The sequence below is a fragment of the Gastrolobium bilobum genome, unplaced genomic scaffold (genome assembly GCF_033153095.1).
Source record: "Gastrolobium bilobum isolate Gb01-03AN ecotype WA unplaced genomic scaffold, APGP_CSIRO_Gbil_v1 utg21117, whole genome shotgun sequence".
In the NCBI taxonomy this organism is placed as follows: Eukaryota; Viridiplantae; Streptophyta; class Magnoliopsida; order Fabales; family Fabaceae; genus Gastrolobium; species Gastrolobium bilobum.
In genome coordinates, this window is record NW_026897373.1 from 203,381 (window position 1) to 208,231 (window position 4,851).

Genomic DNA, 4,851 nt, shown 5'->3' on the forward strand with positions numbered 1-4,851 from the left:
CCTAAGAGAAATATGGATGTGCCTACAAGGTATACACCTAGATCGGAGCAAAAAGTTAGCGAACGCAACTTAAAAATAAAAAATTAATTAACCAAAATTAAAAAATAAGATAAAATTGAACGATGGAAAAAGATTTTAAGTTTTAAAATAAGATAAAATTTCAGGAGAAAACTTTGAATTCCTAATTTTTTTCTTACTTTTTTTTCATCATCCAAGTATAAAAAATTAAATTATTTTTCATCGTTGTATTTTTTTTAGCTCTCAAACCAAACGTAGGATTATTTTTATGCAACTCTTGTACAACATGTCATTAATCAAAATGTAGGTTCTGTGATACATTGCAAAAGCAGAGAAATTCTGGTATAGTGTCAATGCTAAACATGAGGTGGAGCCCAATGTAGTCATAATTAAGCCCTAAGCAATAAAGTAAGGTGCAGCGAGCATTTCATTAGAGAGAAACATCATTATCAACTATTGTCCAAGACCTAGACTGACTTGGAAGACTTGTCCAGGTCACGGCAATTTAAATACAGATAACACAACTGCTTCTTTAAATATGATGAGATAAGTCGTGGAGAGAATCCAGCATAGCACCTTTCTAATTTTGCCAAACATAATTCACTTGCATACTTGAAGGGCTCGTGCTTTTGGGTGAAAGGTTGTGCAGCATATTCCTGAAATGCCATCCACTTTGTGAGGAGAGAAAAGCACACCCAAATAGATTATATAGTCAAGGGAACTGAATATAGATTTCAAAAAGTAGCAAAAGATAGGCAACAATAGCACTCAATTTATACGGGAAACATGCAACGGGCCAACGACAATGGTTTATATAAATGGCAATTGTAAACATTATATTTATAAATGGTCTCTTGAGAAGCAGTAGAATGAGCACCTTGTTGCACCCTATGCTTTAAGATATTTTAATGATGACACAATTGATATAATTAAATTACAAATCCTAACAACCTTATTTGTTGATCAAAAAACAGGATGATTTTTGTTGGGTGGTTACAGCATATCAAAAGGTTGTTGAGATTCCAAATCTGAAGATAAGATAAAGCTTGAAGTTGTTGCAGTCAATTGAAGATAAAGAGCAGAATCAAAATTTGAAATTAAGAGATAAGGATAAAGTCTAAACAGCATTATCATGGGAGCAAAATTTTATGGAATTTTTTTACTATATATATACCCATGCTCCAATAGTCTCACAGTGAAGCAGCAAATGAGATCTAAATTTTTAGCCTAAGACTTGTGTTCTTTATTAACTTTTTTTACAAGCTTAGGTTTTAAGTGCTTCATCGTCACCTTTTAGCTTTTCTAGAAGTATTAGTAAGGTGGTTCATTTTAAGTTGATTTTTCTCCGTGTGTGGAGACTTGCTATTGTTGGTAGTAACAATAGGTGTGGGCTTATCGGTGGATAAGTGTAAACTTTGATTTAAATGGTTGAATCAAAGTAGTGTGCCTCAAGAGTAGATTAGGATCTACTTGTACTTGAGTATTTTGGCTCATTGAAATTAGTGAAGTTTTTTTTTAAATCCCATTGGATTGAAATCCAAGTGGGTCGTGGTTTTTTACTCCTATTGAGCCTAGGAGATTTTTCCACGTAGAAATCATGGTGTTTTTTTTTTATTTGTGCATCATTCTTGTGATTTCCTTTTATTAGCAAAAATTAGAAAATTATATTAAAAATTATATTTGAATAAAAATAAAAAAGAGAGATAGGTGCTACTACTCAATTCAACCCCCCTTCTTGAGTACCACCAGGACTAACACACCTGGTCTTAGCCATCTGATGTAAGTGCTCAAGTCAAAGTTTGTCACTGCATTTATGCCTTTGTATTCAATTGCTGCATTATCATGTGATGGTGCCTGCGGTCAATTTTCAGAACTAAAACCTTAGCATATAAAATTTCTTTGTTGGCAACAAAAGGTTAGCTAGAAATTATTTGACCTTGCCACTCCTCTATACTTTGATACACCTCTAGAAAAACCACTGCTTCGCCTACAATAATTATAGAAGAGCATAGAATTTAGAAAATATCAAAAAGTATTTAATGGCATTATCCCATTAGTAAATGGGATTTACCTTCTTAATGAAGCAAGATATTCTTCTTTTGTTACAGTTTTCATTATCTCAATTTCTTTCTCATAATCAGATACCTGCAAAAATATCAAACGTGTATGAGGCAGGATATCAGTTAATAAGTTACCTTTGCCGAATTAAATTTTTGCATTTTATGTACTATAGACATACTGGGAAATTAGTGAAAGTTGATGTTCCCCAGTACTTGACTGCAGTTATTTATAGAGGATATTGTTGGAGTCAAACAGTTGAAGTACTTACCCAAATATAATGTTATACACCAGCAAAGCAACAAATAATTTACTCTTTGAAATTATATAAACATTATACATAGCAAGCACTACACCTGGGCCTTTGAAATAATATAGGAATGTATAATTCGCAAAAATCTCAAAAAGCACACCATATAATGAGATACTGCTAAAACCATGCACCAATGTCCTCTTGCAACTGTATACTGGCAACGAATATAATCTGTATAAGCAGCCAAAGGGAGCTTCCTCGTAGAATCAAGCTAGCTGAGAATCCACAAAAAATAGAAGGGATTACTGCATGGATACGGTTCAATAAAATTTTATAGCCTGTCATAAAACACATAGACAATGTACAATAAATAGCTTAACAGTCTTAAGAATAAACTGAGCTGGTTGATTTTATAATAACAATTGGATCATATTTCTGTCAAAAGAGTCAGAGACGAGAGTTTGATTATCCAAGAGTCTAATACTGAAGCACCAAGGTAAGTTTATGCTTTTCTGAATCATGGTTCAGTTTCTCTTGGGATTGAAGAACATTTAGAAAGAAAAATATATAAGCAAGGATCAAATAAAGGCCAAGTTATGCAACTTTTATTGTTTATCTTTTGAATGAGAAAAAAATTAGAAAAACCCAAATGCAGACCTAATCCAGTTATGACCTCACACTCATTCTTACCATTCTCATCTGATGTCGGTGGTGCAGCGGTAGATGAATTCGTCATTGATATTCCAAGATTGGAGCAATCCAAACCAAGCGCACCTTTAAGACAAATTTGAAATCTCAAGTTATTATCGATTAATTGAGCAGAATGAGAGCAGAGTAAAATCTTGAATCTGAAAAAGAAGATATGTAAAATTCAAAAGTCTAAGTAGTAAACAATGAGAAATTAAAGCCGAGTGAGTTCCCATAACTCCAATGACTCTGGGTTTCGAAGATAACGTACTCTGAACTTGAGAATTCATAGAGTCTGCCTTTCTGTGAGAAGATTATCGCAGCAACTTGTGCTTCACAAAGAACAGATAACTCATGAGCTTTCTTTAGAAGCCCATTTTTACGCTTTGAAAAAGTCACTTGACATAATCAAGAACAAATAAAAAAATAAATAAAAAGTAAGAAAGTCAATATTATGGTCAAGCTATAGATGGAACAAAACAAATTAACACTAAGAAGAACTAACACTAAGAGATGGCAAAAACTAAAAGAGAGAAAGGGAATTAAGGGAACTCATGACCAACAGAAATTGTCAATGCTTCTCAGAAATGCTTCTCTTGTGCTCTTTTAAAGGAGAAAACTACTGATTAATATATATCCCTGAAGCTGAAAAAATGCAAGACTTTGAAACAGACAATGAGAACCCACAATAGAGAAACACTAAAAGATTCGATCTTTTTCAAAAAATAATTATATCCACAAGCTCCAAATGGGATTCACACCTCAAAGGTTTATTTCAAATCTTGTGAAAAAATTGACAACCAAAAAAAATAAAAAAATAAAAAATAAAATACACAAAGGTTGGAAAGATTCAGAGTTTTGTGTGTGCAAAGACAGAGATGATGAAGTTTCAGCAGAGGTCAACGAAATGATAAGAAGAAATCCATAAAGTTTTGTGATTACAAGAACAGCTAGAAGAATACTAGTGAGGATTTTTAGAGCAGTTGCAAATATTCCAAAAACCCTAAAAAGATTCACTATTATTGCAAATTTGGAATTAGTCCAGCTTCTTATTCTTAGGCCACAAACATAAAGTTTGATTGGCAATTTACAAGATAATAAATAGGCAATAGAGTGAAAGCCAGGCATTAGATAGCGAAAGAGCTGGTCAATTCGCACGCAATTTATGCAGCCTTCTTCATGTTGACTCAATGACACTAAATTTATAAAAGACATGTTTGAAACAAATCCACATAATATTTGCATCCACAATATGCACCAAAATAAACAATGAAATATAAGTCTATTATATTAAAAGCATGCCTATACCTTCGAAATTCCTCGCTTTTGCTAATGGCACCATAATCAACATGTCTCCTGTCATCAGAAGCATAAGACTCAAGAATGGCATACATAATTTTGGTAAGCCTATCACAAACTGCAGCTGCTCTTGAATAAACTTTAAATGGTTTGTTAGTTTTATATTTAATAGTCTTAATTAAGCAGTCTTGTTTTTAGGTAAGTGAAAGGCCAAGAGTTGTGAGAAAGTGAAAGGCCAAGAGTTGGAAGTTTAATTTTGTGGTTTATGGCTATTTTAATGTTAGGTTCATGAAAAGGCAATCTACTGCCTATATAAACTAATCCATATTGTAAGCAAAGTACACAGAGTAAAAGTTGAAGAGAAATACAAGTTTTGTTCTCTGAAGTTGTCTTCTCCACTAGAAAATAGTTGTTTTTTTATTTAGTGATACCACAAATTGGTATCAGAGCTATGGAAAGGGGGAGTGATATGGCACTACCTAAGTTGACGAAGGAGAACTACGAGAATTGGAGCATCCAGATGAAGGCTCTTCTCG

At 33.1% G+C, this 4,851-nt stretch overlaps 1 long non-coding RNA gene across 3 annotated transcripts; it reads right to left on the reverse strand.

Moving 5' to 3' along the window:
- Positions 1-303: 303 nt before the first annotated feature.
- LOC133306377 (uncharacterized) lies at positions 304-4,139 on the reverse strand. 3 transcript variants are annotated; one of them, XR_009750885.1, is made up of 7 exons: positions 3,288-4,139; positions 3,020-3,103; positions 2,090-2,604; positions 1,955-2,005; positions 1,779-1,872; positions 970-1,046; positions 304-674 (listed from the first exon to the last, which is right to left on the reverse strand). It is a non-coding gene; the product is annotated as an uncharacterized LOC133306377 (long non-coding RNA). The 3 variants fall into 3 exon arrangements; XR_009750884.1 differs by lacking the exon at positions 970-1,046 and having other exon boundaries at positions 2,090-2,163; positions 2,490-2,604; positions 3,288-4,130; XR_009750883.1 differs by lacking the exon at positions 970-1,046 and having other exon boundaries at positions 3,288-4,135.
- Between the last annotated feature and the right edge of the window lie 712 nt (positions 4,140-4,851).